The sequence below is a fragment of the Paralichthys olivaceus genome, chromosome 10, assembly GCF_024713975.1.
Source record: "Paralichthys olivaceus isolate ysfri-2021 chromosome 10, ASM2471397v2, whole genome shotgun sequence".
In the NCBI taxonomy this organism is placed as follows: domain Eukaryota; kingdom Metazoa; phylum Chordata; class Actinopteri; order Pleuronectiformes; family Paralichthyidae; genus Paralichthys; species Paralichthys olivaceus.
The window spans coordinates 14122498-14134627 of NC_091102.1; positions in this window are offsets into that span (position 1 = coordinate 14122498).

The following is a 12130-nucleotide window of genomic DNA, read 5'->3' on the forward strand; positions in this document are numbered from 1 at the left end:
AAAATTCTAAAAAGTCTTTTGATATCAAAATTGTAACCCTAACCTCTTCAAATGTGACACCAATGAAACCTTGATGTCATTGTGTCAAATCAATACTGCTCATTAAGAGCAGGAATTCACATCCATATCATATCAGCTCCGATGTGCCCCAAGGTTCCATTTTGGGTCCTTATTTTTATTCAGGTGTATAAAAAATATCACATGCAAGACAAGAGTAGTTTCTGCTATTCAAAGGCAGGAAACAATACAGAGAGGGTTGTCAGCTAAAGATGGACATCATCAGTGTTGTAATGTGGGGTAATCAATGAGCAATGTTTTGTCATTATTTTTTTTCCTCTACCAAAGCAGCCATTACCTGGTGGGCGCTACTGCCACGTACAACTAAACTGTCATACCTGATGAGCTCTCCCACTCCCCCACTTCACCAGACATAATAAATGTTATAGTTTCCCTTTGCCGAGATGTTAAATTGAAAATGGCTGACACACGGTGCCTGGCATTTCATCACAGAACAGACTAACTCTCTCACAGTTGAGCCCTTAAGCTTTTTTAATCAAGCGGCAGACATTGGACAGCAAAGAGAAGATGGAATCAGCGTTTTCTTGCTGAGAGAGAAGCAAATTAAATGGTAATAAAAGGTATTGTTGTAAATCAACTATAATAATCTGTTCAGATGTTAAACATGGTCTGGGATAAATTGAAAAGGCATCTTTTTTTTAGGTTGAGGAGACAGTTTCACTATGGTTCACAAACAGAGGAGAGGCTATAAGGATCAGACTTAACAGTGGCCTATAGTGAAATATTTACTTGGCCTAGATTCATATATAATGAGCTAAAAGAAACCTGGTTATGCAACAGAACCCATGTTTAATGTTTAATGTTGTGTTGTTGTGAACACACCAGAGAGACCTACACGTCTTTAAATGAGTTTGTGTAGCTGCTCTCATACAAAGCATCTGAGTTTGAAATGAGCCCCACAAGCTTTCGTCTTATTAATATAATATTTCTTATCCGAATATGAACTGACTGACAGAATCAATCAATCCTGTCATGCTGAAAGACTCAGGCCTTTCCTCCAATATGCCATCTGCTGAATGACTTCAGATGTTTTACCCTGTTGTTGCTGTTATTAATTATGCAGTGTAAGGCGGACTCGCACGGCTGCCTGATAAGTTAGAAGTTTTCCTCCATATGTTGACGGAGCCTGTCTGAGTGGGAGCTATTTGGTGATATGAGCAGTACTGAGTCATTGTACACGTCTCTAATTAGCTGCAAGTATGCCAGCTCTATTCATGTAGCTTGTCTTAAAGTCTCATATTTTAAGGAACCCACTCAGCACTCGTCTGTGCAGATCTGTACCCTCGGGCCAGGGAAGGAAAGCAGTGATAAAATGCTGAGACCCAACTTGGTGGGAGCTTTTCTTGAGCCTAATAATCCAACAAAATCTGTCATTTTCATGAAGGGCCTTTTGATTCTATTTTTAAGGTCTTTTTTTGCTCGGGCCTTGTGTCTGTGTCACGGAGGGTGAACTGGCAGAAGATGAGATGCTTTCAGACTAATAAAGCCCTGTGGTTCCTCAGGAAATTTGGCTTAAGTGGCTCTGCATTGTAAAATGTGCTTTGTTTTTTTTTCCAGTCTCTGTTCGGGGTTTGACTTGACTCACTTTCATCAACAATCAACCACTAACCCTGCCCCCGTCAAAGAGGAAGATGATACAGTCGCTGCAGGTGCAGAACTGAATAGAAACCAGCTTTAAAGACACTGTTTCTGTTCGATAATGTAAAAGATATCCAACCTAATAAATATTTGTATGACCATCCGATCTGTCATCACTTGATAAAAAATGTACAATTGAAAACATTCACCTCATGGGATAGTTTGAAACCATTAGCCTCACTGTGTTTCACATCACAAGGCAAACAAAACAAGGCACTACTTTGACTAATCCTGCTCCTCCTTCAGTAGAAGCATCCATTGCTCCTCGTGTTATTTTGATAAATCTTGAGCTAAACAATGTGTATGTACTTTAGATTTTATAACAGCAAATATTACATAACAGTGGACTCAGGGGAAATTTTGAAACTTTTTGACTTTGAGGTTTTCTGTGATTTTTCCCTATGCAGGCACATTGGCACTCCTGCTTCAAATACGGCTGCCACAAGGGTAAAGTGATAACAAAACAGCTATTCATTATAGGATACCATTTACATTCAAAGTCCATAAACCCCTCTCTACCCAATGGACTGCTCCTGATCAGCTCTAACTGTTGAGTGTACGAGTCAAGCTGTATTATAGTACAGAATGTTTACATGCTTGTAAACATAAAACTATAGCACAGTGGCAGATCTAGGATTTTCCCCTTTTCCACAATTTGAATTGTTTGTTTTTGGTATTCCACACAGAGCCTGAGTTACAACCTTCACTGACTGTACTGGGAATTACCTCCTACACCACCAGAATAACTATCCAAAACACAATTTAATTCTTGCGCCCTCTTGCTAGACGAGGGATGTGACTGAGCTTAGTTAAAGTTTTGTTACGCTGATTGCAAAACATACCCAAAGACCTCCCTCAAAACCTTGGAGGCAAAAACATAACAAATCGGAATTTGTCATCACTGCTGCCTCTCTCGCTGTGCTTTTAATCGTTTGTTAACAAAGAAGTAATTTGAAAAAGGGGTAATTTAAGTTGCCTCATCAAGCTAGCTCACATGTATGCAAGGATTTAAGGTGATTTAGTATTACAGCAATTAGTGTGTGAGGCACAGATCGTTCATTGTAAAGAGTGGTTAAAATCATAGTGAATAGACTCATGGCATCATCAGTCCTCTATGGTAAATTATTCGGCCTATGGTGTGGTTATATCAGTTTGTTTGTTCATTTTATTTATTTGAAATCATGAAATATCAATATGTTGTTTTGAGCTTTAGAAATAGGTAAAATATAGCAGTAAAAAAATATAAACAGCATTTTAAAATTATAATATGCTGCACTTTTCATTTTGTTAATTTGGTTGTACTCTATATACTTCGGTGAAAAAACGATAAAAGCAAATAAGATACTTAGGTGTTTCTGAATAAATGAACAGAAAACTGCACAGCATTATAATATTATTACGGGCAACTAATTGCTGCCTTATTGTTTGGTTTTCTTTAGTGTTAATTCTTCAGATGTTATTTTTCACAGGAATTAGCCACAGAGCTCTCCGCCTTTGCAAAAGGAACTGGCCCAATAATTGAGCCTTTTTTTAAGATCAGAATTTTTTAAGGCAGATGCATTAGCCACAGTGGCCTCTTCTTCAAAACAAGCTCCAAATTAAAATTCTGTTTTTTCTGTCACAGGGCAGAGGCTGTGAGATGGTCTATTTGCTCAGCTTGTTTTTTGAGAAGATCTAGATGCCCGCTGTCTTGAATCCTTCAACTGTTCACGATTATTTTAATATGGTTATAAAAAATGATGGTGACATATCTTAAGACAAAACTTACATGACACTCTTAGCTTTGTTTTACCATAGCTTTATCAGCAGGTGCACTCTTATGATCGAAGTCTGGCAGCTATTGTCTACAGGATATCTCACTGTAAATGATGTTAACACTCATGAGGCCATCAAACAATAGGTGACTATGTCGTAGCAAGATGGAAACGCATTATGGCAATCATATCTGTACAGATGGCAACTCAAACTGTTCGATGGGCCGGGAAACAATTAAGCTGCACAATCACTTCTGGAGAAGGAGGCTCCATTACAGCTAATGGGTAGTGTCTTGCTGTCAGAATGGTATTTAACACCAAAACAGGCTAGGCGAAGAGGCTTCGTAAAACACTTGAGCTGATGCAACTGTATATAACATTATGAGCACGTGTTAATTTGTGTGTGTGAGAGAAGAGCGAGGGAGATGTTTCAGTTTGTGTTTGTTAGGCACTAATTGTATTATTACTGATTGTAGTGGGACACACCGTGCTATAAACATCTGCATTATATCCTTATAGAGATCTGTATTGCTCTGTAAGTGAAACTATTTCTTCACAATATTTTCTATAAGTGCTATCAAGAAAGTTAACTTTTAAGCAAGTTTAAATGTGTAATATGGTCAGCTGTAATCAAAGTTACAGTTGTAAACAAACACAATGGAACATCATTGTTTTGTTGTTATCCTTATCGAGGACTTTCGAACATTCATAATGTACGTTGAAAATATGTGAAGGTCAAGGCTAACGACAACAATAAGTCAGAAGTTCCGGACGCTGGAGTCCAGTTAGTGGGACCAGATAGGACGGGTGGGTCAAGGCTACGTCTCACTTATAAAAAACACTTTTTGAGTTATATATTTACTCTGAAGACTCACCATCAAGAACTATTTGAATAAAGCTGGAGAGGCTTTCACAACAATGCAGAAGTTCCATCAATTCCACAAACTGTTGACGGTATAAATCAAAACAGTTTAAGTTCTGTGCTTACTTGCCCGTAGACTTCAGTGCCCAGCAAAGACGAGTCTGAAGAAACTACACAGAATGATCAGTGCTGCAAAGCAATTCGACTGAAGAGTTGGGTTACACTTTCAGTTCAAGAGTCTATATGTAAATCATGATGCATTGTGTCTTTGTTTGGAAACCACAGAGCACATGGACACTCTGGAGCAGTAATGGGAACATGTTTTATGAACTGCCTATCACACTTTATTCATGCAAAAATACACCAGATTTAGGTGAGGGTAATACAACGCTGCCACAATAAACATATGTAGCCATAACACTGGTCACAAACCTGCAAGCCATGTCAATCCTCCCTGGATGCGCACCAGCATCCACTTGCATCTGCAGGTCGCTGATGCCAGAAAAGATGGTCTTCATGTCTGGACAATGCAGGCAGACGTGCTGAAGGTACTTCCTCTTTGCTGCGACAGCTTTGTCCCAAATGCACCAGACCATGGCTGGATGTACAAAATGTGAGCATTTTAATAGTGAGAAATGTATTATATTGTGGACTATCAAGAAAAAAGGCAAAATAAACAGCCCTCTTATTGAGATGAGCTCAACATGGTTATCTGAAAATATATTATTCGCTCAGCTTAGTCGTGAAAAACAGTCCTCTCCTTTGTTTGACATCAAACAGCAATTAAAAAGAAACTAATTCTTACTTTGGTAGATTTGTGTGGCTACACATGCTGTGATGGGTCCCTCTGCTCTCTAATGTTATTCTGAAACAGAAGGAAATAATCATTCTAATACATGTTTAAAAGCCTGTCATCCAAAATATTAATTCATTTATTATTATTTAATATTAACACATACCCACAGAATGTTGAACTGAGCTTCATTAACTTGGTGAAATTGTTCTGTGGTTTAACGTGAACTTAAATTAGGTGACTTCCATCTGCAAATCTATCATGAACGTACAGTGAGATGCCAAAGTTTACTGTTTATGTTATTGTTCTGTTATGATGAATGAATTGTAACCTACAGGAAGTGTGTGGGCAGTGACGTTTAAATATTATTGAAACAGATATATTTTGTATGCAAAGGCAACAGAAATGAGCCTTAAGGTTACAAATAATATTATTTGTTACCTAACAATACTGACAAGCAGCTTTCTATCGTTAATAGTGTTATATGTAAGCAAAAAAACTTTAACTTTGATAACATTACTTTAACACAAAGAATAGAATCTAACTTGTTAGCAGTAGCTTTACATGGAAGTAGGTAAAGGTGGCAGTGCATAGTGCATGGTGTCCTCTAGTTCTCTGTCAGACCCCCCCCTCCTTCTTCTGGTTTCCAAAAAAACAAGATGGCGGCAGCCAAAATGCAAAACCTGAGGCTTAAAAACGTCAGCTCACAAAGCGGAGGGTGACGTCATGGTGTGTTGCCACTTGCTTTGAACACACATGCACACATAGAGATTGGCCTCCGACTTCAACAGTGCGTGACTCATCCCACAGGGATGCTCAGTCTGGTCCTCGACATCATAAATTATTCATTAAGCACAGCATGAAAAACGCATGTCAATTAGCCAGTTTAGTTTTTTTCCTCCAATGAAAAACAGCAGGTCTTTCTTTTCATGCCAGCAAGAGAAATGTAGTGAAACAGTGCATTATTTAAAATTTCCAGATGCATCATTCATCTGTAAGAAAGCAAGCAGGAACAAAGTCTGACAGTCAGTTATTCTGTTTGATTTAAGCAGACGTATCTTTCTGTATTAGTGGGCAAAGGTTTGAAGTTAGGCTTCTGTGTTCTGCTGTGATTGACTTAAGCTTGTGTTTGTCCTTTAACAACCCTCATGTTCTATGTATCAACTTTGGCTGCTGAATATAGTTTAATTAAAGAAGCTCTTCAAGTAACTCTCTCTTTTCCTGTCTGTCTGAGAATGTAATGACATCAGCCATACCACCAATAGGCTACAGATTCAATCAACATAGGGTTTTTGAAAAATATCTACACGTTGATGATTCTGAATGTGTAAGTGGTCACAGGCACTGCCAAGCAGACACACCTGAAAAGGGTGTAGATCAAACTGAAGATGTAGACCCGATATACTTTTTGGAATTCTTTTCTTGATAGGTAAAATTGATCTAATCTAATCTGTAATTAAATCAGTGAATAATATTCACCACTGTGAATGATAGGGGTAAAGGTCCCACCACTGCTTCTTAAATTTCCATAGCATGTATCCTTTGTGAACAGCCAAATGCAATCACATCGACCTCTGACTAAATGTGGCATAAACAGTCTTGTTGCAGACTTTTTACAAAGATGTAAAAAAAAAAAAAAAAAGCTTGATGGTTCAGTCTTGACTTTGAAATTTGACAACTGAGGAGCTTGCTTTTTTATGTGTGATAGATTTGTAACAGTAATATTTAAATCTTACAAGAAAATACATTCCTGTCTTTCACTTGACTGAGGCTTAAAATACACCAGGAGTAGAGTATAAGATCAGCATGCAAGAATGAGAAACATCCTGGGGGAGGTCTCATCAAGTATGATCATCTGCTAACGGTGCAAGAATATTTATAAAAAATTGGAAATCAAAGTTTGAAATCTCTAAATTAGGACTGCATATACCCTAAAAAAAGTTATCATTAAAAAAAAAAAAGCTTTTAAAGTTCCTGTACTCCTCAACATCAGGAGTTAATGGACACTTGAAGGCAATGTGACATCCATCTATAGATTGAATTACTCCTGGGAAGTGCCCTTATTCAATGAATTGCACGTTATAGTTGAATTGGCCCAGCATCAGAACACTCACTTCACAAATGGCCTTGCAGTCTTTGTGAACTCCTCTGCACACATTTGGTCCACTGGCACCATGCAAATCCCCACTGACACGATGAGAAACCTGTAAGTGATCAGAACTTGGAGACAAGAGGGTGAAGGCTGTTCTCTGTGAGACACAGAGAAATGTCTTGGTTTAAACAAAGTTAATGTTTCCACTGCATTATTTTTGCGGTTCAAGTGGTCTCAAGAAGTTGTGTCATCCAAACAAACCTAAGAATTCGTCCCATCCTCAAATACACTTCTGGCTGGCCTCTGTAGTTCATGGCTACATGCACAACTAAGATAAGTCTGTGAAATGGGAAATAGGCTTCAGCATTTTCTGTGAAAGTGCTGGTCCTACTTGTATAAGATGTAACCTTAACAAACACAGAGCTGTTTTGTTGGTTTTCAGACATGTCTGTCAGTTTGCTCACAGAAGAAGTATTGCCCACATAACGAAACTAAGTGCTTGACATACTGCTGGATGACTCAAGGCCATCAGACCCAAAACAGAAGATCAGTTCATAATAATAACAGAGTGAGTTTAAATTTAATACTACACTTTAATCAAAGTAGGATTTACAGACATGCTGCTCAAGACATAGGGGTCTACCCTCGAGTTATTGTCTGCAATGAACCTCACAAGCAGCCCAGTTGCTTGGTTACTGTTCCTGCAGTGAATCGTGACTCTGATGGCCCTGGGCTGCTGAATTAGAATTAGCTCAACTGAACAGGATTTGAGACTTTAGTTATACAAAATTTGATATTCTCTGTGTGAGAGCCAGGTAAAAGAACACAAAAACTTTTCCTTGAAATCTTATTTGATATCTCAATCACGTTCTTCCACTTTCACCTCTGTTGTTTAGGGTAAATATCTAACTGAAAATACCATAAATTCTCATTGTAGAGATAAAATAACTAGCTAATGCACTCTTTACAACTATTGATGAATTTCATGGTTAACACCACTCAATCATTGAGAATTGTTTTATTCTGACATAGCTTTTTAAGCCATTACAGCATTGATTTAGCGGCTCAGAAAACATTCACACTAATTTTGTGTTACGTGAAGCTACTAAGCCAATCAAGTTCGACCAGAATCAGTGAGTGAGACACAGAGAAGAAACAATATTTGAGGTCGTAAGTGAAGTAGCATGAGTCAGAGAAAAGTAATGTGCAATGACATACTCTACAAAGAATAAAGTGGACATTGAAAAACGGTTTTAATCATGGACGGACATTCCCATAAGCATTCTGATACTCGTACATACTGTATATGTTCTGAGATTATAATGATTATTAAAAGCAGCAATGACACAGGTCACAAAGCTTTAGAGCAAACATCTAACTGAAACCCTAATGAAGGAAACTTCAAAAATTAACAATTTGGCCCAAGATAATGGAGCTTCCAGAAATCGTTGTTGCTTGGATTAAAGGTCAACATTTAAAAAAAAAATTTTGCTTGAAAGGTTGTCAAAGAGTGCAGTGACAAAAACAATTTGAGAGACAACTAAAAAATTATAAACTATGGCAGCATTGTCGGCCATAAAATAAAAAGTACAAATTAACCCAGAATGTGGTAGCACAGCTGAATGTCGCTATTCATAAGCCATCAAGCCTAAATTTAGCTCCACTGACGTATCTAACAATTCTCAGCTGTCAGTTCATGTATGGAAGAGAAGAGCGAGATCTGTGAAGACCTGTAAGGCGTAACATTCCTTCAGACCAGTACAAGCAGAGAGGACATGAACCTGGCCATAAAGGAGACATTGAACAAGAGGTGGTCCGAATAATCACAGATGGAGGAGCTGTCATGAAAGGGAGAGAGAAAAAAGCTGTGGAAGGAAAGAAAGAGGGTAATCTATAGCCTTTCTCTTACCATGGTATATTTCATGCTCCACTATAACACCACACTGAGGTGAAGAACACAATGATGAGAATGATGGGTTTTCTCAGAGCATCCTCTTCCCATCAGCTTCACATGCACACACTGCACAACTTTATGAGACGGCTCATCGGAGGCAGGGTGTTGGAGCACCTTTGGTCCATCTGGAGGGAAATCGCAGCTTTTTTGGCACAGCTGAAGAGCCAGAGGGCAGCAACATTTTCTCCTTTGCTTGAGGAAAATTTTCTCCAACTGGACCTCTTTGACCTTTAATTGAATACCTCTGCTCCAGAAGCAGAGGCAGAGGAGTTGAAGTTGGTGAGCCAAGGTAAAATTGCTGGAGGAGGGTTGAGAAGGATTTGCAGGGAAATCAATAATAGCACTCTTTGGAGAGTTGTGCCTGTAAATGGAACCTGAAGCTGTAATGCTAGCAGTATGCTATAAAGCCTCATAACAGGCATTAGCCTAGTGTTTGCTGGTGAGTGTATTCGAATCAGTTTTCCATTTTTTCCTGTGTTAAGCCTTGAGCTAGAGGCCAGTTCAGGACAGACTCAACCACCCTGTAAGAAACGGCCAGGAAATGCCAGGGAAGCAGCTGTATTCTACTGTTTAACAGTAGTGGTTGACAAGATACTATTTAAAAAACTTCTGATTAAACATACATCTTACCTTTGTGTAATACATATAGTGTATAGTGATCACGTTTGTCCCATGCAAAAATGATCACTATAAACTGTTGATGCTAAAACTAAATTGCGTAGCTTCTGTGCGATAGTCCGAGACTCTGTCTCTCTCACCACAATGTCATGATCGACTTTTCATAATGAGTCAAATCTTTCTTTATAGCTGCACATGCATTCATCAGCCGGTCCTGCTCGCTCTTTTCCCCCTCTCTCTTGCACTGACACTAATGCAAACACACACAGAGACACTTGCACTCACACAAACAGTGTCATCGGACATGTGTGTAAACTCAGACTGGGTAAAAACAGAATTTGTATGAATGTACAATGTATGAAAAGCCAGAGGAGATGGCCGGGCGTGCTTAGTTTGGATCGATTCAGTTGGCAGTGCATTGTGGGATAGAGACACAGAGAGGCGCAGTAAATTACTGACAACATTTAATGGTCCAAGCATGTATGAAAAGACCCCAAATGATCACTGTAAGCAGATTACCTGATCACTATATTCAAATTATTTTAAAATGTGTATTGGAATGATTCACTGTATCCGTGATCACTATAAGCAGTTTCCACTGTATGTGAAAGCATGTCTCTATAGTGGTCGAAAGGCCCCTGTGATTGTCAGGAGAACAGGCCACCCCTTCAACAGTGGTTCGCTCCAACTGTCAGCTACAAACGGGTGCATACACCCCTTTGACCTATGGGGGAAGTAGTGAGCCCATCTCTCTTTGACATACCACAATGTGTCAAAGAAAACTTAGTTGGACAAGTAACGACGTTGAGGAGGGAGATTTAGTTTTTTCGAAGTATGTTTTTGGGGTTTTACAGGAAAACTAATTGAAAGGATGAAGATTAAATGGGTGGTATGGCTAATGTGCATCTGGTGAACCGCCCCAGCACTGCTTCAGGCTCCACTTAATTAGTTGGAGTTTTGGAACATGACATATGCCCAATGATTTCATCCCACTGAGAAAAGTACAACAGACTGTATGTACCTACCCCCTTGAATTCATCATGTTTGCATTGTTTTGTAGTTTTGTAAAGTTGCCAAAACAATACGGTTAAACTGAAGAATAGAAAAAGTTACTACTCACTCCATATTTCTGTCAGATTCAGGTTAGACTTTTGTTTGTAATTGTAAATGCATACTACACTGATAGACTTGACTGATAAAAACCTTTTCACAATTATTTGAAAGAAAAAGTTCAGTTGTTCAGTGTGTACGAATAAGTGGCATCTAAGGGTGAGGTTGCAAATTGCAACTAACTCAATACATTTCACCTCACCCCTCTCTAGGGCCAGTGCTTGGTTTGTCCATTCTGGGGTACTGTGGAGGCATGAGGGTGCAAAAGGGAAGGCACCATGGTAGAGGACCCAATCCTGATGTAGGCCTCATTCTTTAAAACCGAATGATTTTCAGTTTCAAGTGATTATACAGCAATGAATACAGGATTCTTAATATAACATTCACTATCCATCAATAGATCCCCATTAATTGTACACTCTGGTCCTTTACACCACAGTAAACATGATGACCTTTTATATGCAACAGTGTATTTGGTGCACACAGTTCACCATCACGTTCCAGTCCTATTATGTATGAATGTCCTGTGCAAACAACACAGACCCAGAGGAGACGTCATGTGAGAGAATACTTCATTGTAATTCACTGAAGTTTTACACAAACATGAACAAAATCACCACAGGATGTAGACAGTGAAGGGAATAAATTATATATATGTATATATATATATATATATGTGTGTATATATATATATATATATAAATATATATATATATATATAGTTAAATGTACTGTAAGAGTGCTGTGTTTGTTAGAAAATGACATTTCATCTGTGGCAGTAGCTGAGGGCTGGTGATTCATTCTTATAGTACATATTTTATATATAGTACATTTTTGGTCTGAAGCCAAATTATTTGAATGTATTTACCAATACCAATGGTATTAAATGAACTAATGGAGAGCTGCGAAGTTGAAAACCATCATTGCAAGTTCAAAATGCAACAAACGCCCACTGATCATATTGAAAAAAATAAAAGCAAAACCACAACTGAAACACACCAGCATCCACTGTGAAATAAAGGCAGTGCAATTGTCCTCATGTTATCACATTATAATAACTGACCTTTTATGTGGGGTTCATACAGTAATATAGACTAATAATTCATTCAATGCTCTATAGCTTACTCATAAGCTATTAATAAGAATGTTTGGAATGCCAAGTATAAAAATCTCTTTAACTGTGTTTGTCCTCCTGCACCACGAGATGATATGAAAGATCTGCAGAGCATCT